At 46.7% G+C, this 24393-nt stretch overlaps 1 protein-coding gene across 2 annotated transcripts in view; it reads right to left on the minus strand.

Moving 5' to 3' along the window:
- Positions 1–13149, minus strand: part of NINL (ninein like) — a 106145-nt gene extending 92996 nt beyond the window's left edge. The window contains exon 1 of one of the 2 annotated variants that reach the window (XM_030872519.2): positions 13020–13149. The gene's annotated coding sequence lies outside the window, so the exon portion shown is untranslated. The remainder of the gene's footprint in view (positions 1–13019) is intronic. The other variant, XM_060285054.1, reaches the window with a different exon arrangement.
- Positions 13150–24393: the final 11244 nt, after the last annotated feature.

Genomic DNA, 24393 nt, shown 5'->3' on the forward strand with positions numbered 1-24393 from the left:
AACAAAGAGTAGCCCCTGTTCGCCACAACTAGAAAAAGCCTGCATGCAGCAATGAAGACCCAACGCAGCCAAAATAAATAAATAAATAAATAAATTTTAAAAAGAAGACAGAGCCTGTTAGAGGGGATAAAAAAACAAGACCCAACCATATGCAGTCTACAAGAAACCCATTTTAAATATAAAGACACACATAGATTGAAAGTAAAGGGATAGGGACTTCCCTGGTAGCGAAGTGGTTAAGAATCCACCTGCCAATGCAGGGGACATGGGTTCGATCCCTGGTCCGGAAAGATCCCACATGCTGCGGTGCAACTAAGCCCATGCACCATAACTACTGAGTCCGTGTGCCACAACTACTGAAACCCAAGCACCTAGAGCCCATGCTCCACAACAAGAGAAGCCACCACAATGAGAAGACCGTGCACCGTCACAGAGTGGCCCCCGCTCTCCGCAACTACAGAAAGCCCGTGAGCAGCAACAAGGACCCAGCACAGCCAAAAATAAATTTATTAAAAAAAAAAGTAAAGGGATAGAGAAAGATTTACCATGCTAACACTAATCAAAAGAAAGCTGGAGTAGCTATGTGGATCTCAGACAAAGCAGACTCAGAACAAGGAAAATTATCAGGGATAAAGAGGGACATTACAGGGGCTTCCCTGGTGGCGCAGTGGTTGTGAGTCCGCCTGCCGATGCAGGGAACGTGGGTTCGTGCCCCGGTCCGGGAAGATCCCACATGCCGCGGAGCGGCTGGGCCCATGAGCCATGGCCGCTGAGCCTGCGCATCCGGAGCCTGTGCTCCGCAACGGGAGAGGCCACAACAGTGAGAGGCCTGCGTACTGCAAAAAAAAAACAAAAAACACCTAAAAACAAATATATATATATATATATATATATATATATATATTTGATAGAGTAAGAATAGTGTTGGCAGCAAACTCTGTTGGAACAATGGAATATCCATATGCAGGAAAAAGAAACAACGAAAACCTCACACCTTATACAAAAATTAACTCAAAGTTTATAATTAATCTATACATAAAACATAATAGTACAACACTTTCAGAAGAAAACTTGGGAGGAAATCTTTATCACTTGGAGTTAGATGAGTTCTTAAAAAGGACACAAAAAGTAAAATCCATTTAAGACATCGATAAATTGGATTTCAGCAAAATTAAAACTTTTTGATGTTAAAGGTACTGCTCAGATAATGAAAAGGCAAGCCACAGACTGGGAGAAAATCTCTGCAAATTACATATTCAACAAAGGACTAGCATAAATAATATAAAAAGAACTATTAAGGGGAATTCCCAGGCAGTCCAGTGGTTAGAACTTGGCACTTTCACTGTCAAGTTCGATCCCTGGTGAGGAACTAAGATCCTGCAAGCCGCACGGCAAGGTCAGAAAAAAAAACAAAAAAAACCCTATTAAAACTGAACATTTAGAATACAACCCTTAAGAAAAACTTGCAAGGCACTGGAATGGACACACTGCCAAAGGAGATACATGGATGGCAGATAAGCACATGAAAAGATGCTCAAGGGACTTCCCTGGTGGTCCAATGGTTAAGACTCCTTGCTTCCACTACAGGGGGCATGGGTTCGATCCCTGGTCGGGGAACTAAGATCCCACATGCGGGGGATCTGCACCACAAGGTGCAGCGAAAAAAATTTTTCAAAAAACAGAAAAGAAAAGATGCTCAACATCTTTCCCCAATAGGGAAATTCAAATTAAACTACCATGAGATACCACCACACACACCTATTAGAATGGCTAAAATTAAAATGTTTAAGAAATTCCAATACCCAGAGCTGGCAAGGACAGCAAATGAAACTCACACATTGGTGCTGAAAATGCAAAATGTGCAGCCACTCTGGGAAAGCAGTTTCTTATGAAATTAACAAAGATTTACCATGGGACCCAGCAATCCCACACCTCAGTATTGACCCTAGGAAAATGAAATGTTTACAAATGCAAATGTTTACAATAGTTGCATTCGAACTGTCAAAAAGTGGAGACTATCCTAACGTCCTGCATCAGGTGAATGGATGGACCGGGTGTGGTAACCCTCACCTGAACGCTGCTCTTGGTGAAAGGACAAGCAGCCACACCGACGCTGAGAGAAACAGCCAGCTTAGAAAGGCCACGTGCTGTAAGATTTCATTTATGTGACATTTTGGAAAAGGCAAGACTATGGGGTCAGCAAACACGGGCAGGGTTAGGACTACCCAAGGGCAGCACGTGTTTTTGGTGATGCAACTGTTGTGTTCTCATAGTGGTGACAGTTACACAAATCTGCATGTGTTAAAACTCTTGGAACTATACACACGCATGCACATATAAGTCAATTTTTGTGTAAGCAATTATTTTTTTAAAGGGAGAGAGAGGTCATTTTCCAGAAACTTCTGCCTTCAGCCCTGTAACATAAGAGCCCTGGAAGCAAGGGAACACCAAGGTCTGGTACCATCTTGGAATGGGAAAAACAGATAAAACACATATTGTGGGTTTTTTGTTTGTTTGTTTTGGCCACACGGCATGCAGGATCTTAGTTCCCCGACCACCAGGGATCGAACCCACACCCCCTGCAGCAGAAGTGCGGAGTCTTAATCACTGGACCGCCAGGGAAGTCCCTAAAACACATATTGAATTTCAATAAATTATCCTGCTGCAGGCTTACAAACGCTAAGGCACGTATAGCTAGCTTGACCAAACAAAATCACTTCCGTTTTCCTCTGAGGGTCTGTTATTAACTTCCCAGCGGGTTTCAACCTCACTCCCGTTTGAGCAGCAAAGGTGTGGAATGTGAAGCTGCAATTCCCTCTCATCCCTCACCCAGTCTCAAACCCTGGGAACAGGACCAGCCCCAGTAAATGGAGGTGGTCAGGTCACCTTCTCCCTGGAGGCCACTGTGGAGGAGAGATGTGGGTACAGATGCATTCTGAGAGACAAACGAGTAACCTACATTTCTCTGCTTGAAGTGAGAGGCGAGGGCGCGCTGGAGCCAGCAGGAAGGCGGGCAGAGCAGAGACTTTCCCAAATGGGATGGACAACTCACACCCAAGGCTGTGAGCCCCATGACCCTTATCATTAGAGAAATGTTATTAGTGGTCACAGAACCACCTAGAGCTTTATCAGCAAGCCAGCTGGAGCATTTGATTCTCTATCGCAGCTAGAAATTCCAGAAGAGAATTAACATAAACACTAACTTTTTTTTCTTTTCCAAAATATTTGAGATCCAAACTTTGAGGTGAGTGGATGTTACTGTGAAGGCTCCTTGTTCACGCATTAGTCAGAGAACAGACCAGAAGGTCAGCGCAAGGGGCACCTGCTGGCTTCAGGGTCCCACACCTGCGAGAACAATGCTGTCAAGATACCCAAGAACACAGGCTGAGTCCTGCATGATCTTGCTTTTCTTTATCAAAAATAAGCAAACCTTTAATAGGCACAATCTTGCTAATCACTAAAGAAACCAAATTAAAACAACACAAGCAAGAGGTTTCCACCACAGGGTGCATGTGAGCTGACTCCACCTGCCCGGCCCTGTGGGGTCAAGGGCTGACTCTCCCACACCCCTCGCAGGGAGGAGCTATTGAGGATGTTCTGGTCAGAGACCCCACTGCACACTCATCCCACCAGTCACATAAAGGAGCAGTGGCGGGGCTGGAGGAAAGAGGCGAGGGGTGTGCTTTCATGTCCAAAGAGAGAGAAAATAGGAAGCCTGAAATTTTTCATTGAATGCTATCTGAAAGTCCCTAACTGCTCAGAAAAAACAAGAAGCCTAACCAGAGGGAATAGCTCAGCATACCAGGTGAATGTTTTCAACAGCAGTGAAAATGGACAGACTTGCAAACTGCATGAACACACAAAGCTCATCTTTTACAAAACTACAGGGACTTCCCTGGAGGCCCAGTGGGTAACACTCCACGCTCCCAACGCAGGTGGCCTGGGTTAGATCCCTGGTCAGGGAACTAGATCCTGCATGCATACCGCAACTGAGTCCACATGCTGAAACTAAAGATCCCACATGCTGCAACTAAAGATCCCACAGGCCGCAATGAAGATCCTGTGTGCCGCGCAACTAAGACTGGGGCAGCCAAAATAGATTAAAAATAAAACACTACAGAAATTAGCAGAAAAAAACAGAAGTCTAGCACACATTTCAACTCCACACAATACATTCATCCACACTGGAGGAAATGAGGACAGAACCTGCCGGGTAATGATAACGTCTTGGTGAATATATTCTTTTCCTTTAAGTTACCCGTGTTTATCAATTTTTGAAATGTTTGTATATTTTGTTCGCCATTCTGAGTAGTTTCTTTTTGTGGGATAATTGTTGCAATTTATTTCTATTTCAGTCAAGTGACCTTAAAGGTTGAGAGAGAAAAATTAAAAGGGCTCTAGGAGTTTTTCTCAATGCCCCACTCCCAGCTGTGCAAGCCCTGGAGTCTACTTTCTGTGGACAGTCAGAACCACTGGATATATGTCTCGACCTTTGACACCTCCATAGGATGCTTGCTTTTGCTAAATAATCTTGTGACAATATAAAACTAGTATTTCTTAAGCACTCACCCTGTAATGGTCACATTCCTAAACACTGAGGAATTTAGCTTTGTGAGGGAGGCACTATTATCAACTTTCTATTAAAAGCAAGGAAAATGAGGTGCAGAGAGGTTAGGTAATTTGCCCAAAGTCACAGAGCTAGTAAGTGAACACACACTGAGGTCTAACCACACAGTTAGAGCTACCAACCTTAACATACTACCTCATGCCTACTAATAACATGCAAATCCACAAAGCAGTTTTGAATAGTAAAAAAAAAAAAAAAAAAAAGTTTTTCCATGAATAAGTGCAGGAATCTGAAACCCAGGATAGGAAAATGTCTCTTCTAGCTCTAAACCAAACTAGAAAGTCCTAATGTTATGCAAGAATTTTGTCTTAGGAAACCTAACTATAAGGAGAGAACATTAACTTGGATAGTCTCCCAAATTAAAAAGCAGTACTTCAACCAAACATTCCATGCCCCAGTCCATTTCTATTCATCTGTTAGGAAACTTTCTCTGTGCCAGAACCTTTCTTGTGTTGTGTTGATAATAAAGAAAACAAGAGAATAAAGTAACACGTCCTGCAAAATCAATTCAGAAAACCCTGCACACAAATTACCCCCTGCTCACCGTTATCCTACCTTTCTTATCTTAAATTCCAGCCATGAAGTTAGGAGCCTAAAGGCACATCACACAAAACTGTCGATCTTGTTTGTTCTCTACACATATTTAAAAGTCCACAGAATCCAGCAGTGGCCTGAATACTCTGGGTTTCTCCTTCTAAAGAATGAGCCTGCTGTGAAGGTCACTGTCAACACCAACAACTCAGTGGTCCCCAAAGCAGATTCAGAATCACCAAGAAGTAATCACCCAAAATGCAAATGAAACGTGGTAGCGGAGAAACTAGGCCACGGGGAAATCACAGTATTTTGCTACTGCAGTTGCTATGCCAAACAAAATAAAGGAAAATGTTACCATCCTGGGCTGATTCAAAGTTTCCCAAGTCAAATGGCGCTACAAAGACTCAGATAGAGCCATTCCCACATCTGACACACAGGGGTTCAAGAACTAGTGAGACAATGTGGTGCTACAGTAGTTCCAACCACACTCACAGTGGCCCTGGCGTGGAGATGAGCCCAGAAGCACCAGGCACGGCCAGTTTATAAAACGCACCTGCTCCTGATGGAGGCTGCCAGCATCCGGTGTACAACCAGCCCCACCCGACTCACCCATGAACTGAACACGGTACCGGAAAGAAACCTGGGAGGAATTGCTAGGAGTCAGTGAGCAGCAGCGTCGGCCATACACGTGCAGGAGCTCAGAGCAGGGTCTACCTAGGGGGAACTGGCCACTTGACTGATTCTAATTTAAAGTCTTCCTAAAATGCTCTCATATTTTAAGTCACAGAATTTCAGAGTTTTACGGTAACTTAACTTGCCTCGTACATTATCTTGACAGACTTGGGGAAAATATCCTCATTTGACAAATGGGGAAAATGAGGCACAGACGTTTGGAGCCCAAAGACACTTCAAGAAATAGGCAGTCTAGGACTTCCCTGGTGGCGCAGTGGTGAAGAATCCACCTGTCAATTCAGGGGCCACGGGTTCAATCCCTGGTCCAGAAAGATCCCACATGCCATGGAGCAACTAAGCCCGCGTGCCACAACTACTGGGCCTGTGCTCTAGAGCCCACGTGCCACAACTACTGAAGCCCGCGCGCCTAGAGCCCGTGCTCTGCAACGAGAGAAGCCACAGCAATGAGAAGCCCGGGCACCGCAACGAAGAGTAGCCCCCGCTCAACGCAGCTAGAGAAAGCCCACACACAGGAAGACCCAACACAGCCAAAAAAGAAAAAAAAAAAAAAAGCAGCCTCTGTTCCAGGTGAGACTGGAACACACACACCCCATCTCCATAAGCACTGACAGGTCCCTGTGCTCCTCCCATGGGGCCGTTCAGGAGCCAACTCTGGTTAAAAATCAGGTTTATACTCCCTGAGATAGGGAACCCAGAGGAAGAGCACTTTGGGGTGGTGGAGGTGAAGACAGAAATCCAGCCTGGAATGTGTTGAGTTTGAAATATCTAGCAGGCACAGAGGTGGAAATGAGCAAATGTAGCCAGATATCTGGCCTGGAACAAAGACGCGAGCTGAGAGGCTGAAAAAGCTTTACACATGAAGCTACTGGAAGCACTGTCTTCTTTTTCCCACTTCTCAGACAAAGCCAGAGAGAATACCATATTTCATCAAATCCACGATGCCACTGATTCTAAGACAAATCACTAAGAAAGAAAAACTGATGTCAAAACCTGACACAATGAATTCTAAGAAAGCATTGATTATAAGATGCACCCCAAATTCAGAGATGTTATAAGATGAAAAAAATGCATCTTAGAAAAGATGAAATATGGGACTTCCCTGGTGGTGCAGTGGTTAAAACTTCGCCTTCCAACGCAGGGGGTGTGGGTTCATTCCCTGGTCGGGGAGCTAAGATCTCACGTGCATCCCAGCCAGGAGACCAAAACATAAAAACAGAGGCAATATTGTAACAGATTCAATAAAGACTTAAAAAAAAAAAACAAAAGAAAAGATGAAATACCACAAACTTTTATTGGTGGAAGGTATTTAGATTGCAGTGAATCCAGGGTGGACACTTGTCTTTGTAACTTTTTATTCTGATATCCTTTCAAATGTATAGAGAAGTTGCAAAAACAGTACAAAGAATTCTTGAATACTCTTTACCCCGCTAGCTTCACCAATTAATTGTTTTCACTTTGCCCCATTTATCATGTCCATGTGATCATTTTCTTTCCCACCCTCTCTCTCCTTCCCCCATTGAGTTTCAGACTTTGTGCCCTCTTATCCCTAAAGACTTCCATATGTATTTACAGACTCAAGGACATGGTCAGAGCATGAGGATCAAACTCGGGAAATGTGACATTGCTAACATACTACTGGCCAATCTACCTTTACACTCACATTTTGTCCACTGTCCCAATAATGTCCTTTATAGTCACTCCCACCCCCAAATCCAGTCTATGGTGAAACACTGTATACAGGACTTCCTTGGCAGTCCAGTGGTTAAGACTCTGTGCTTCCAATTCAGGGGGTGTGGGTTCAATCTCTGATGGGGGAACAAAGATCCCACATGCCGCACGGTGCACCCAAAAAGAAAAAGAAAAAAAAGCACTGTATACGGTTGTCAGATCCCTTTAGCACTTTTTCAATTGGAATAGTTCTTCAGTCTTTCTTTGTGTTTCTTGACCCTGAAACCATGAAAGTTTTGAAGAGTACAGAGGCCACTTACTTTATAGAATGTGGCTCAAATGTAGTTTGTCTCAGGTCTCCGCACAGTGAGATTCAGGTTACGGCGGGAATACCCCAGGCAAGGTGGTGTCCTTCTCTGTACCTCTTTTTTTTTTTTTTTTTTTTTTTTTTTGCGGTACGCGGGTCTCTCACTGTTGTGGCCTCTCTTGTTGCGGAGCACAAGGCTCCAGACACACAGGCTCAGCGGCCATGGCTCACGGGCCCAGCCGCTCCGCGGCATGTGGGATCTTCCCGGACCGGGGCACGAACCTGTATGCCCTGCATCGGCAGGTGGACTCTCAACCACTGCGCCACCAGGGAAGCCCTCTCTGTACCTCTTATCAGGAGGTTAACTGGGACCTTAACGTTGATTGCTTAGTTAAGGGGCGTCCACAGCAGGGCAGTCAAAGTCTTATTTTATTTGTACAATTTGGAATAATGAAAATTCAAAAAGAATTTAAAATGTATCAAGAACTGCTTAATTTTAAAGCCACATTGCTGCATGAACTATCAGCTATTTTTTTAACTCCTTTGCTACAGAGCAGGGCCGGCTAAGTCTGAATTACACAGGACCCTGCAAACATCCTATTTGAAGAGGTTTTCTGAGGAGTGCTACCAGCAGCGAGAACAGGCCATTAATGTAGATTATGAGGTTTAGAAATTGGGCATTCATGTTTCTGGCCCAGTCAGGGGGCAAACTCGCCCTGTCACTTTCTTCGTCTAGATCCTCGGAGAGCGGTGACTTCACTGGAGCCAGACCACAGAATCGGTCACCTGGGCCCAGGGAGCTAACCGGTGGGGCTGCAGTCAGCACAGAAGAATCACCCCCCTGGGACAGAAGGCACCGCCCTCCCTGTTATCACGGGGTCACACATTCCCCAGTGTGAAGGGAAGAGTCTCGTCTGTCCAAAGCTCGGTCGTCCCTCCCCAGCTGCACAACTGATGATTCTGCCTACTTTTGCCTGGTTTTGTCCACTTCCATGAAGGCAGCCGGAAGCCAGGAGGCCATGTGGACGGACAGTGCCAGCACCTCCCTCCTCGAACCACCCGAGTGCAGGGCAGGTGGACATACTCTAGATCCGGTGAGCTCTCCCTGGGGTGTGACAGCCTGCTTGTCAAACTCTCCACTGAGCAGACTGCCTTGTTGGTTTTGAAAGAATTTACAACCATTTACAAAATTCCTGTGCCCTGAAACTAAACTCCAAGTCTGTGAATGTTTCATTACATTACTTGATGTTGGCTCTTATGTTCATGCCGTCTTGTAACCCTGAGAGTGACCCCATGGCCCCGTGTGAACCGCGCTCCGACAGATCTGCCCTGGCAGGACCAGTCCACTGCCCTCCGCGGGGGGGCTGGCAGAGGCTCAGCCCGACCCCAGCATCAGACTCTTTTGTTGTTGTTAGTTGTCGTTGTTACTTCCGAGGGCACACACAGCCACGAGGCCCACAGGAGGCAAAGCCCAACTTATTAAGCCATCCACACTCTTGCCCACAGGCAGAATTTGGGTGGACGGTTCCTCTCTTGCCCTGCACTTCACGTGTCTAGATAGATCATGCAAGTCACAGGTTTGTATCAACACTGAAAACTCCTCATTTTCTTTCTAATGTAAAGAAATGATGCTGTCACTGAGGCAGTGAGGTACAGTCTTCGAGATGGGAATGACAGCACGGCCCAGCTCAGCCGACTGCTTGCTGTGAGCACCTCCCAAAGGAATTTACCCAAAGCACTGAGAACAGAGCCTGGCACACCGTGTGCTCGGCCAAAATTTAAACACAGATCGAGAGACGGGGCTCCACTTCCGACAGTAGCTTGGCCAGTGCACGAGCTCAGGTACTGGGGACATGCCACCTGTGTGGCGAGCCACACAAGCCCTCCGGTGACCAGGCACCCAAAGCCTGTCCCCCGCAGTCCCCACACACCCCGCTCCCAGGGAGTAGCGGCAGGGAAGTGGGGGGACCTGACGCAGATTGGGGAGGGGGTCCTCTCCCAGCCAGTGACCGGTTCAAATGGCCCGGAGGCCAACTGGCGTTTTACTCCTCATTCTTTTTATTTTATTTTATTTTATTTTTATTTATTTACGCTGCGCCGGGTTTTAGTTGTGGCATACGGGATCTTCATTGCGGCATGTGGACTCTTAGTTGCAGCATACATGCAGGATCTAGTTCCCCGACCAGGGATCGAACCCGGGCCCCCTGCATTGGAAGCGCAGAATCTTACCCATTGGACCACCAGGGAAGTCCCCACTCCTCATTCTTAAAGCGAGCCATGAAAGCCAAACTCCCTCTCCCTCCTGATGTGAGGGAGACAGCCACCACCAACATGACACTGTGATGAAGAGGGGCAACCTGGCCCCAGAGGCTGCTTCAGCCCCTGGAACAACCCATCCTGAAGCCTGTACTTTCCTCTTGGGACCTCTATTTGTTTAAGCCAAGACTGAGTCAGGCTGTCTATCACAGGCAGCTAAAAACATAACTGATGTATACCTACAAATGTAACATTCTTCACTGGAAACTTAAAAACCTAGAGATTGTGAAGACTGATTTCCCTTCAGATCTTTAACAATCACAGTAAATGATGACCATTTTGAGAAACTCCAACATACCAAAATCTTAACTTATTAAGCAAAGCAGATCCCCAAACAAGGTAACTGGGTGATAAGAGCATGTGTCACATCACAAGGATTTGCCAGTTTCCTCTCATGAAATACAAAATAACTGTCAACACACAAAAGCTGGTATGTGCCAGCACCTTCAGGGCTTTGGTTCATTTGAGACTATGCACCAGTCTTGAGAAATGAAAAGGCATCATCCCTTGAAGTCTAAGGAAGGACAATCCAGGGTCGAGAGAGACAGAAAAGTGCACCCACCAGCAGCAGATGCAAACTCCAACTTCCATCAAGAGGTTAAAAACACAGAATGCTCCAAAGGACTCCTTTGTCCCACGGTTCACAAACCAAAAGATGGCGACAGTCAGGATCCTTCGGTAGAGAGGTCTCGCCAGGGGCTCAAGGTTACCTCAAGGATGGGGGAAGGAAAGCCTTCTGCTGTCACCTCCCTCCAAATAGCTCCAGGTAGGGTCTGACCCAAAGTTTTGGCCTCCTGCTTGTGATTAACCAAACTGCTGGCCTTGAGCCTGAATTCCTAATTCGTACTTGAAGCCAAGGACTAAGCTAAGCCCAAATCTAAAGTCCAGTTACAGCCACTGCTACTCAACTTTTTAGGGAATGACCACGGAATCAGAGAGCAAAGTGGCCACAGCACTGGAAACACCCTTCCAGGCCGGAAGGCACTACTCCTTCCAGTCAGGAGCCACACCACAGCCCTGACCCCCCCTCTGAAACGTCCACTTCAAGGCCACGCCAGACACTGTTTCTTCTAGATCTGTCTTGAGTCAGGGAAGGAGAGAGATGTGTAGCAACCGCCTGTTTGTGGCAAGATCCAAAGCTAAGCGTCCAAGGTGAAAAGAATGTGGTCAGAGGGCTCTCTCACATGCCCCAAGTCCCAAACGCCATGTGTGTCATCTTCCAAAAAAACACGAAATGAACTATCCAGTAACCAGCACCTAAAGCTACTCATAATAAAGGGGCAGGATCTGAACACCCTGAATACTTAGTTAGAACTTTGCAACTCTTTTGTTACTCTATTTCCCACCACCAGATGTTCACAAGGGCTAAGGACACAGAACCCAAGACGCACTAATGTTAAGGGATTCACAGCATGGCATCAGCAACGGCACAGCTCGCCCACCTCCGAGCAGCCCTGCAAACCGCAATGTCTGGGGTAAATATGAGCTAGAGAAAAACAGCTTTCCATCAAAGTTTATATAAACTCCTCAGTTGAAGGGAACTCCCTGGCGGTCCAGTGGTTAGGACTCTGCGCTTCCATTGCAGGGGGCACATGTTCGATCCCTGGTCAGGGAACTAAGATCCCGACAAGCCCCGCGGCATGGCCAAAATAAAAACATAAACTCCTCAATTGAAAAAATGTTAAAACCCTAACTTTTCCATAAAATGTTCTCTTTCTAATTTGATGATGTAACGTTATCTGAAGTTCAGGTTCTTTGGAGATGGCTTGTTATTTTACCATTTGTTATTTTACCATTCTGCAAAAACGATTATCCTCTATTTTTTATTGAACCTGAGCTGTATATTTGTTATTTGCCATATAGACCAGTTCAATCTGTAATAGCTTAAACCACTATGGATGATGTGTAAATCAAACAGAAAAGGGACAGCGCGGTGGTATCCGCTTCCCTAACCGCCTTAGCTTTTTTAAATATACACTTACTCCTGCACTCGGTTCATAAAACTGAGAGGCTGCTGACTTAGCCTTCTGTTTAACCGACCAGTTTTAACTATCGTTTTTTTTTTTAATTTTCTGGTTTTAAAAGTATCCTAAGTCCGATGTGGAAAACCTGGAAATCACAGCAGCTGCCTCTAAGGAGCAGCTCACCGTCACTCAAGAGTCGCTCCGTCCTATCGACGGTGTTGGCGGTGGGAGCGCGAGCGTCACTCGACCCTCCCGGCGCTCCAGCTCCACAGTTCTTGCCCCGACCCCTCCCTGTTCCACAGCGTGGCCTAAGTCTCCAGTTGCAGAAGGGAACCCCGCGACCTTCTTCACTTCCATCCTGTGCAAATACACGGAGCTCCCTACGCGGAGCTCCCAGTAATCAGCACGATTTATGGGTTCTGCGACTAAGCGCACTGGCGGGAGGAAAGCTGCGCTTCTGCAAACAACTCACGACAGACAAAACTCGCAGCAGACTTTTCCGCCCCAGAGCGTGAGTCCCTATTTCTAACAATTTTTCCATGTGCAAACTCCTGATACACCAAAACAAGCAGGTAGGTCCTACAGCTTCGGCATAGTGGGGGGATGTTATTCAGAGCTCACCCCGTGCAGTAACTGGACGCCAGCAGCCGCCCAGAGGACGGGCCCGGCAGCCCCGCGACCCCAGCCGATCGCCCGCCGGCCACCTGAGCCAAGGTCCCGGAGCGCCAAACTAGACGCGGCCCGCCGGAGGGCCTGGCTCTACCGGACCCGCCCCACGCTCCAGGGTCTCAGGAGAAGCGGGGCCCCCAGGCCCGGAGGCGGAGCGAGGCGCGGGCCCCTGGCACTTGGTCCCTACCAACCCACCCTTGTGCGCCCCCTGATGCACTATCACGCCCCGCGGCCGGCTCACCTGGGCGTGGGGGCGTCTCCGGTTCCGCCTGCGCGCGTACAGGCCAAGGGGGCGGGCGGGCGCTCTTCTTCCACCAGCGTCCTGCAGCCGCTCTTTGTGTCTGGAGGGCCCCGCGCCGCGCTCCTCCCGGCCTTCAGGCGCCGAGGCTGCTGCAGGCGCGGGACGCGGAGCGCCGAGCCCGGGGCGGGGCCGAGGGGCGGGGCCAGAGGAGGCGGGACCTGAACCAGGCGCGGGGCGGGGCCGAAGAGGAGAGGCGGTAGAGTGGGCGGGGCAAAGACGACGTGGGTACCCTCCGTTGCAGGGACAAAACCGGGGGCTAGGCAGGAGGGGCTGGGGCCAACAGAGGAGGGGCCATCTTAAGGGCGTCGGAGGGGCGTGGTCTGTGCTGAGTGGGTGGGGCCTGGTGGGCGGGTCCGGAGTGGTGGGGCCTCTTCGGAAGTGTGATGGGTAGGGATGCGAACGCTGGCTGGGGCTGCCCCGCCGCCCCGGGGGCATCTCGGAAAAGTTTAGAGCCTCTGGGAATGAACCCAGGGGCGTTAGTGATCTCTGTGAGCGATGCACCATTGTTCACAGGTCTCGGTCTAGCATCCTCTTTTGGAAACAAGCCAAGGAGGCCAGGCAGGCAACACCCCAAATCGCAGTTGAGGAAACCAGAAGACATAAAACTTTCGGTTATTGTTTTTCCATCATGTATTCAATCAATTAATGTTTATTGAGCACCTACTAGTGCCAGGCAGTGTCCTAGGGGCTGAGAATACAGCAGTGACGATGGGGGGAGGACGTTGGCAAAAACAATCCCTGCTCCTCGTGGAGTTTACACGCTAGAAGACAATTGAAAAACTTAAGGGAAATATACAAAAACGTTAGATAGTTGTAAATGCTAAGAAGCAAAGTAGGAGAGGAGCTTAAGGAGTGCAGGAGGTTGGCCAGCAAAGGTCAGCGGGAAGGTCAAAAGGCCAGAAGCAGTGAGGGAAGGAGACAACTCTGGGGGACCAGCCGATTACACCTTCCTGGGTCTTTATAGTCTGTTACTCTGGTTTTCTCTTTTAAAGCCCCAAACATCCAACTGCCAACTGGATATTCTACTTCCGTGCCCCACACACAGTTTAAACGCAACCAGTCAACAGGTCTCAAACTGAAATATTTATCTTTGCCTTAAACATGCTTCTTCTTATGGGTTCCCCATGTTGATGAAGGTCACAGCCATTCCATCACCTGCTCACATTTACTCAGCTGCCAGGTCCTATAGATTTCTGTGTCCTCTCTCTCAAATCCCAGCCACACCACCCCCTGTGTCAGGCCCTTGGGTCCCCTCCCAGGACCACCGCAGGAGGATTGCTAAAGCTTTTAAGACCACTGTCTGCACTTTGTGCGTGCCACCTCCATGCAGTGGCCAGATGTACTTTCTGAAACTTACACCTGTGTTGTCCCTCTCCTGCCTAAAGCCCTGCAAGTTCTCCTGCTGAAATTATTCTTCTAGACCTGGCCCTGTCACCTTTCCAGCATTACCGCCCAGCTCACACAGCCTTCAGGCAGCGGGGCCTTCCTGGTTCTCTGTGAATGAGGCAGACCCTGGGCGTTGCAGACGCCCTGGTAACCTCTTGGCCAGTTTTCAGCATTCAACCCAGAAATTCCCCCACCTGTGTTTGCCCCTTTCCTCTGCCCTCCCAGGACACCCATGCTCACTTCCAGACTTGTATCATCTTCACTTTGATAATCTCTACATCAGTTTGCTCTTTTGGCAGTTTCTGAGCTCTTGCGGGCAAGAGTCATCTTTTTTCTCTGCCTGCGCCGCTGCCTAGAATCCAGCAAGCGTTGTTTGCTTTGCTAAGTGATAGCGTGGGCTATGCTGACACCGTCCCTCTTTGACCTTGTTAGTGATGCTCCTCCGACTCTTTGCTCTTTCCTCCCCCTGCTGATGTGGAAGGGGAAGACTTACTAGCATAATAATACATCAGTATGATGAAATAAGCTGTAATCTAGCATGGGGAAGGTGTATATACTTTGTAGGGACTCCACTTTAAAAGACGTGAAGATATAGAGCAAAATGGTTTGGGAAGGAGGTAGGAAGAAAGCTAGACTCTGGGGGAAAAGGGTAGGAAACTGTGGGCAAGGGACTGAGGGGAAGTAGCAAACTTCACACAGAGTGAATGGCAACCAGAGGGGGTTAGTGAAGATGTGCTCACACCATGCTCTGCTGCTCTGAGTGAGGCTGGAGCCCTTCTGTTCTGCCTGCGAACTTCCTCAGCCAGGGAGGGGCACAGCAGCAGCCCACACCACGCAGATGTGGTCAAGCTGCCAAGACCCTGATTGATTCCAGTTGATGGTATTAAATTCCCAGGGGTGCATGCTGCCAGAGGGAAGAATGTCTTTTCACTAATGTTCCTTACTCTCTGCTTGGATTTTCACTCACCAGATGGAGAATGAATTTGGGATCAGATGATGCAAATCATAGTGCCATTTTACTGGCTGTTTGACTGTGGACCACCCAGTCATTTAACCTCTAGTATCTTCAGTTTCCTCATCTGTAAAATGGAAATCTATCGATAAAAAATAACCACTGCACGGGGACTTCCCTGGTGGTCCAGTGGTTAAGACTCCGTGCTTCCACTGCAGAGGGCATAGGTTCGATCCCTGCTCGGAGAACTAAGGTCCCACAAGCCGAGCAGTGCGGCCAAAAACAAACAAACAAACAAACCACTGCACAAGTGTGTACTAAGTTTAAAGGAGCTAATCAAAAATATAAATGCCAGTGGGTAGGTCCCACCCGCCAGAAATTCTGATTTCATTTGCTCAGGAAAGAAAATTTGAGTCACTCTTGACTACCTCTCTTCTACCCTACGTTCAATACATCATCACATCCATGTGGCTCTCCTACTTTAAAACTTTTTTTTAAATTTTGAATTAGCATTAAATTTATAGAAAACTTGCAGAAGTAGTATACAGAGTTTCCATATACTTCTCACCCAGGTTCCCCTACTGTTAACATCTTACATAATCATGGTATAGTTATCAGAACCAGGAATTTAACATCAGTACATTACTATTAACTGAAGACCTTATTCAAAAAATCAGAAATGGACTTCCCTCGTGGTGCAGTGGTTAAGAATCCGCCTGCCAATGCAGGGGACATGGGTTCGAGCCCTGGTCCGGGAAGATTCCACATGCCGCGGAGCAACTAAGCCTGTGTGCCACAACTATTGAGCCTGCGCTCTAGAGCCTGCGAGCCACAACTACTGAGCCTGCGTGCCACAACTACTGAAGCCCCCGCACCTAGAGCCCGTGCTATGCAGCGAGAACCTACCTCAATGAGAGGCCTGTGCACTGCAATAAAGATTAGCCCCTGCTTGCTGCAACTAGAAGAAGCCCGCGTGCAGCAACGAAGACCCAATGCAGCCACATAAATAAATAAATACATTAAAAAAATCAGAAATGTCTCCAAGGTATCTTGCTTAGGTGGAAGATGAAGTTGCGGTGTTGTCCAACACTTTAGGGAGAAATTATGTGCTCTGTTCTCACCATGACTTGCTAGTGGAACATTGACTGTAATTGTTTTATAAACTGAGTATTGTTTAAATTTAACCAGAGAGGAGGCTCAGGGGTAGAATCCAGTGCCTTCATTTAGAAGCATATTATCTTGCCCATGGCCTGCATTTAGAAGGAAAACTGATGGCAGTAGGTCAGTAAATGAAGTTGGGAAAATTCTGTTGGGTAGTTTGTAAATCTTGTCCTATGAGAAATACTTTTAGTCTGTCTCTAGAGCATACTTGATGTCTGGAGAGACTAACGATGCAAGGGCAAGAACATTCAAGACATGGGGTGTGGGTGTCACCCCCCACTTGAGATGTGAAAGAGAGAAGCCAGGCTCTAGAGTTCTGAAGACCACTCACAACATAAGATATGCCTGGGGACTTCCCTGGTGGTCCAGTAGTTAAGAATCCACCTTCCAACGCAGGGGCCGCGGGTTTGATCCCCGGTCGGAGAACTGGGATCCCACACGCCGCAGGGCAAATAAGCCCACGCGCTGCAAAGAAGAGCCCGCGTGCCGCAACTAACACCCGATGCAGCCAAAAATAAATAAATAAATATGTGTTTTAAATATTAAAAAAAAACATAAGATATGCCTTACCAGGTTACACCCAAAGCCCCCACCTCCCAAATGTTTCTCCTCCCATCTCTCGATGTGCTGTGACAAAATGACTTTCGTCTTCCCCCAAACATCCCGTAACCATGTATTCCTTTCCTCAAGGCCTTTGGTGACTCCACATTTACTAGATAGGGAATCCAGGTTCATGTCCCTTGTCCAGGATAATACAGACATCCCAGCCCACCTTTCCAACTTCCATCTCTTGCCTCATGAACCCCTGGCTCCAGCAAAGCCATGTACTGACTGCCTACTGAGAGTGCCCTTGGCACTACTGCCTTCATGTTGGTGACATGCAAGTCTCCCTTCTATCTGCTTGAGTCTATTCATTGGTCAACGTTGTGCTCCAGCCTGGCCACTTCAGAGAAAACCCCCCAGCCATTGAGTAATAGTCCTATTCTGCTTTGTGCCAATTGTTCTGGTGTCCTATCTATGTCACTATCTGAAGTTCGACTGGTAGGGCTTTCTTATTTGAGTCCCACCAGTTTTTATTTTATTTTTGGCCACACTATGCGGCTTGCAGGATCTTAGTTCCCAGACCAGGATCAAACCCGTGCCCCTTGCAGTGGAAGCACAGAGTCCTAACCACTGGACCACCAGGGAATTCCGAATCCCAGCTAGATTATAAACTCCTACAGTCAGACACGATGATTTTTATGTCTTTACATCTCCTACAACACATTACTAGAAAGCCTGGTAAGTGGTAGGGTTTATTACTTTATTGGATTCTCAGGTTGATTTTATGTTTCTGGCAATTGTCTCAATTAATGTTGAGTGGAAAAGCATAATTTTTCTCTGTGATATAGATATCCTAATTTTTCTTAGATAACCTATCATGATATTGCTATCTATGAATTCCAGTGTCATGCAGGAAGTTGAGAATGGCCAGCAAACTCTCGAATGGCTATGCTTTGCCAAACAGCCACAAGACACTGGCTTTGTTTTTATAGCATTAACTCACATAGATTTTTCATAGTCAGTTCAACTTAAAACAACAACAATCAGATGACTTAACAGAGAACTTTATCCTTTAATCCTTTTAAAGGATTTATCCTTGTAAAGGAAAGATTTGCCATATTCAGGTTCTTAGAACATTCCCTGGGCGTCATGGCTAAGCGCTGACCTCAGCACGTTTGGAAAATATATTCATTTATGGATATTGTTGCTTCATTACCCTTTGATGAGCCTTGATAACTCACATACGCCCAGATTAACTCAATCTGATTATATCTAACCCTTGCAGTAAATTACACTTTCTTTTTCTTTTAATAAGAACTTATTATTTTGGAATAATTTTAGATTTATAGGGTAATTGCAGAGATGGTACAGAGAGTTCCCATATACTTCTCACGCAGTTTCCCTTAATATTAAGATCTTACATAACCATGGTACAATGATGAGAATTAGGAAATTAACTACTAATGACATGACTGTTAGCTAAACTCCAACTTCATGGGGATTTCAGCAGCGTTTCCACTAACGTACGTTTTCTCTTCCAAGCTCCCATTCAGGATCTCAGATGGCATTTAGTCATCATGTGTCCTTAGTTTCTTCAGTTTCTCACATTTTCCTTGTTTTTCATGACAGTTGTGAGAAGCTCTGGTCAGGCATTTCATAGAATGTCCCTCAATTTAGTTGTGTCTGCTGTTTTCTCATGATTATACTGGTGATATAGGCTTTTGGGAGAACACACAGAGGTGAAGTACCCTTCTCACAGCATCATATCAGGGGTACCTCACATCCTCCGAACATTATTGGTATTGTTAATCTTGATCATTTTGTTCAATCGGTGTCTGCCAGATCTTTCCACTGCAAAGTTTCAATTTTTCCTTTCCATACTCCGTTCTTTGGAAGCAAGTTACTAAGTCAATCCTACACTCAAGAAGGGGAGGATCAAACTCTACCTCCTGGAGAGGGAAGTATTTACGTATTTTATTTAGAATTCTTTATAAGGAAGATCTGTTATTTATTTATTTGATCATTTCTTTATATCAGTATGGGTTCATGTGTTATTTATTTTATACTCTTGGTTATAATCCAGTGCTATGTTATTTATTTCATTGCTCAAAGTTTTCCAGCTTTGGCCATTGGGAGCTCTTTCAGATTAACTTCTGTGTCCCTTTGACAAGCCCCCATCCTTTTGCTTTTGGAGCACTTCCTTAGGTTTTGGCACCTTAAGATGTTCCAGACTCAGTTTATACTTTGCCTGCCCCAGTCCTAGTATCAGCCATGTCCCCGAGGAGCCCTGGTTCTTTGCACTGAAAAATGGTATTTAGAAACCAAAATCTGGATGAGGGTATGCTCACTGCTATTGGAGCTGTCACTGCTTCTAGGCACTCTCAGGACACAGCTTCAGGTAATATATGTATGTATAATGACCCGTGCATACTAACATAATTACAAATTATCTATCTATATCTATCTATCATCTATCTATCTATCTATCTATCTATCTATCATCTATCGATCTCAATTTACCTATTAAACTGAATATGAGTTCATACTGATGTCTCCTACTTAAAGGAAATTAAGGGACTTCCCTGGTGGTCCAGTGAGTAAGACTCTGCAATCCCAGTGCAGGGGGCCAGGGCTTGATCCCTGTTCAGGGAACTAGATTCCAAATGCCACAACTAAGAAGTCCACATGCTGCAACTAAGAAGTCTGAATGCTGCAACTAAGAAGTCCACATGCCACAACTAAAGATCCCGCATGACACAATAGAGATCCCACATGCTGCAGCTAAGACCCAGCACAACCAAAATAAATAAATAAATAATTTTTAAAAAGTAAATTAAATTTAAATTAAATAAAAGTAAATAAACTGAGGTGGTTCTAATGCCTTAGCAGCCTATGTAAACAAACCAAAACTTAAGCCTGAAATGCCTCAAGGTTAAGAAATAAACACCTAAGGACAACCAATCACAAAGAGCCAACCAGGCTTTCCCAAATAAGGCACCCACTTAGCACTATAGCCAATCAAATAATTTTCTTGCTTTGCTTCCACATCTTCTCTATAAAAGCATTTCCCCAGCTCTTGTCAGTGGAGCGCTCCTACCACTTCCAGTTTGGTGATGCCTGATTTGAATCAATTTTTGCTCAAATAAACTTAAATTTTTAAATATACCTCAGTTTATCATTTAACAACAGTAAGTCAAAGTATAGATACACTTATCATCTTGAATCAAAATGCTGTTGACAGAAGAACATGTTTTAGAAATACTCCAGTTTGAAGGTGTTAAAGTAACCAGATTAGGCCCAAGATGGAGTCACCCATGCTAAGCCCCACATCAGCAAACCAAAACTTAACTAAGGCTCAGCTCTCCCAGAAAAGGAAGGCCTGGGTCTACCAATCACACTTCCCTGCCCGGCACAAGTTACCTGAGCTGCTCCAAGACTGCCCTTTGCTCCACAGAAGGAAGGAACCCTACTTAGCGAATCAGCAAATGCCCAGGATAACTTCCTTGTTCCCACTCACTTTGGTCTATAAAAATCTCCCACCTTGTACAACCCTTGGGAGCCCCTTTCTATCTGCTGGATTGGATGCTGCCCGATTTATGAATCACTTTAAAGCCAATAAAATCATTAAATTTACTCAATTGAATTTTAAAGATCTCTAATTTCTAGAGAAAAAGGTAAAGGAAGTAATTGAGAAATGAGGGAATCTAAGATGTTCTTGCTATGGGATCTTTTTCTTTTATTCCTGGAATTTTCTCATTTAGAATAAAGTTTCCCTTTAAAGGCATGTATGATTGCCTACAGTCAAGGCTCTTGAGGGCCCAGAACCCCGGGTTAGTTCTGGCTCCTGAAGAGTTTAGATTGCACCCCAGTGGAGTACAGCCCCAAGCCCCAAGGGTCCACTGGACAGAACACCCAGAAGTGGTCCAGGGCCTCTGGCTCCTTTGTTTCCCTGCTGTGGACTCAGTGCCCAGGGCACCCCACTGCACGCACACACACACCTGGTATGTGTGTATGGGTGTGCACTGCTCAAATGTTTGCTGGCTGAATGATACAATAACCAAGTCTTGCAAGTCTAACAGCTATTACCTCCTGTATTAATCTGTCCAGGCTGCCGTTAACAAAATATCACAGACTGGGTGACTTAAATAACAGGAATTTATTGTCTCACAATTATGGGAGGCGGGAAGTACAAGATCAAGGTGTTGGCAAGGTTGGTGTCTCCTGAGGCCTCTCTCCTTGGCTTGTAGATGGCTGTCCTCTCCCTGTGTCCTCATGTGGCCTTTCCTCTGAGGGCATGCATGTCCCTGCCTCTTCTTATAAAGATACCAGTCCTATCGGATTAAGGGTGCACTCTTATGACCTCATTTAACCTGAATCACCTCTGTTTTATCTTTAATATTTATTTATTTGGCTGTGCTGGGTCTTAGTTGCAGCATGTGGGATCTTTGTTGCTGTGGGCAACAGGATCTTTAGTTGCAGCATGTGGGAGCCAGTTCCCTGACCAGGGACCGAACCCGGGCCCCTGCATCGGGAGCGCAGAGTCTTAGCCTCTGCAGCACCGGGGAAGTCCCCTGAATCACCTCTTTAAAGACTCTGTCTCCACATAGTCACATTAGGGGTTAGGGCTTCAACATATGAAATTTGGGGAAACACAATGCAGTGCAGACACCTCTCCTCACCTGCAGGTCCCTCACCCTCCTTCTCCTTACATACGTAATTCCTTCTCTTCTCTCTCCATGGACCCACTTTCTCTTTTTCTGTGGTTTTGCTTCATTCGCTCTTTTAAGCATTCACTCAAGAGAGTGGAATGTGCTGAGTTCACAATCCTGGGGCCCGTGGTTTCGCCTCAGACCTGTTTTGCTTGGCTTGACGATCAGGGCCCTCCTGCGGGTCACCCCCTCTGGGTTTGCTACAGTCCACACCATCTCTGTGCCCTCGCCCTGGGCCCCCTGGCTCCTGCTCAGGCTGGTCTGTCCCCCATGGGCATTCATGAGTGGAACCCCCAAACTAGACCCTCTCAGTCCCAAATTGTAAGAAGAATCTGACCTGCACAGTTGGGCTCACTTGGTGGCTGCCGACCCCCACCCCTCCCCAGCCAGAGAAGTTCAGAGAAGAGGCCAAGGACAGGAGTCCCTGTAAGAAGGAGCTTTGGTGGTTCAGAGGCAAAGACTGGCAAAGAAATAATTGGCATCCCTGGTCCACATCTGAAAGGAGATTCCCAGCCTTTCTCTCTCTGCATCTGTCTCTCTCACCCAGGCATGTTTTAACCCGGTAAAGGAACCATTTCTTTCTCACGTTGTTCTTATTCGGCCACCACACACACACTGTTAACAATACGGCACGACACACACACACGCACCGCACTAGTGATACCCCACACCACCTACACACCCACTACACACAAGCCCACTACACAGATACCCCACTAGGCAAACGCATACTCACTACTCACACCCCCACCTGCAACCTCTCCTCACACAACCCCAAAACATATACACCCCACCACTCACATGATTCCACCAAGAACCTCCCACTACACGTACCTCACTACTCACACAACCGACTGGTAAGCACTCCACTGCACATACGACTCACACACATATACTGCAGTACTCAGCACACACAGTGCTCACACACACTCCTACCCCAGTTACCAATGCTTACACACAGCCTACTACATACACACACAAAACCCCCTGCACACACACCCCGCTACTCACATATACACATGAACACAGCCCACTGCACCCATATGCCTCAAACACACACCCATGCACACTCACCCACACACTATATTCACTCCCCACCACTCACACACACCCCACTACACACAGACCTCACTATGCACACAATCTACACCCCTTCTACATATATGTACATACACTACATATATGCAACCCACTTCACATATATGCACCTCTACACACAGACACATACACTTTCACTCCACTAGTCATACCCCCATATCCACACACACTCATCTGTCCCATTACACACATGCATACAGACCCATAAACTCATACACACAAGTTTTACCCCTCCTTTTCTAAAATGTTGCTGACAGTGCTCTCCCCACCCCTGAGCCTCATATCCAGGACTGTCCTTCCTACCTGTCCAAATTTCATTTGTAACCGTTCCCTACTGAGATCCCTTTCTTCAGCCAGGCTGATCACCTTCCTTCTTTGGAGACTGTGAATTCCTCCTGATTGCCTGGCACTCAGAAGGGGTCCAATAACTTTGCGTTGAACTGAATTCTCTCTGTAAATGTTCTCTCCTTTCTTTGCCCCAATCAAATATTTACATCCTTCAAGGGGACTTCCCTGGCGGTCCAGTGGATAAGACTCCATGCTTCCAATGCAGGGGGGGCGGGTTCGATCCTTGGTCAGGGAACTAAGATCCCACATGTTGCACAGCACAGCCAAATATTTTACATCCTTCAATACCCAGCTCACATCCTCAATGAAGCCACCATACGGTAGCTCCCTTATTTGATATTCTGTTAGGAAGTGCTCATCTGGGAATTCCCTGGTGGTTAGGATGCTCCGCTTTCACTGCTGAGGGCCCGGGTTCAATCCCTGGTCGGGGAACTAAGATCCCGCAAGCTGCTCGGCCAAAAATATAAAAAACAAAGGAAGTGTTCATCTGTTTTGCACTATACTCCTTCTTCCTTATGTACCAGGATATTAAAATTGAAACTGTGATCTAAGTCAGTAGATATTAGACACCAAAGTGAGTGTAAGACTTCCTGAAGAGTTTTCAAGGTAATTAGTCAAGAACTTGTTTCCTGACTTTTGAGCTCCCTCACCCATTTCACAAACGTAAGAGTTGAGAAAGTAGAGATGGAGGTGGAAGGGAATTTATGGGGTTTCTTTGGAGAGAGCTACTGCAGCCCGTCCCATGACCTTGGGGAGTGGCAGAGGAACTATCTCCTTGACCTCAAACTTAAAGAGTGGGATCCAACGATAAAACTCAGAGACAGGTTGACATGCACTTGCTGCAGAAAGCATGCAAGTTCAAGGGTCCTAGCAGGGTAGTCAGCACAGTGGAGGGATGTGGGTGGGAGTATAACTCCACTCTCATTAATGGTGGGGCAAGGACATGGGAAAGAGGCTGATCTGGACCCACGTAGAGCCCTTCTCATCCCAGGAGGGCTGCCTGGGAGAGGAAGGGGATCCCACTGGTGAGAGTCAGTGGTGAAAAGGCCTGCCAGATAACCGGGGCCAGGGGGGCAGCCCGCTGGCGAAGGGGCCCAGGAGCAGCAGTTGGAGGAGA

Source organism: Globicephala melas, chromosome 15, assembly GCF_963455315.2.
Source record: "Globicephala melas chromosome 15, mGloMel1.2, whole genome shotgun sequence".
Classification (NCBI taxonomy): Eukaryota; Metazoa; Chordata; class Mammalia; order Artiodactyla; family Delphinidae; genus Globicephala; species Globicephala melas.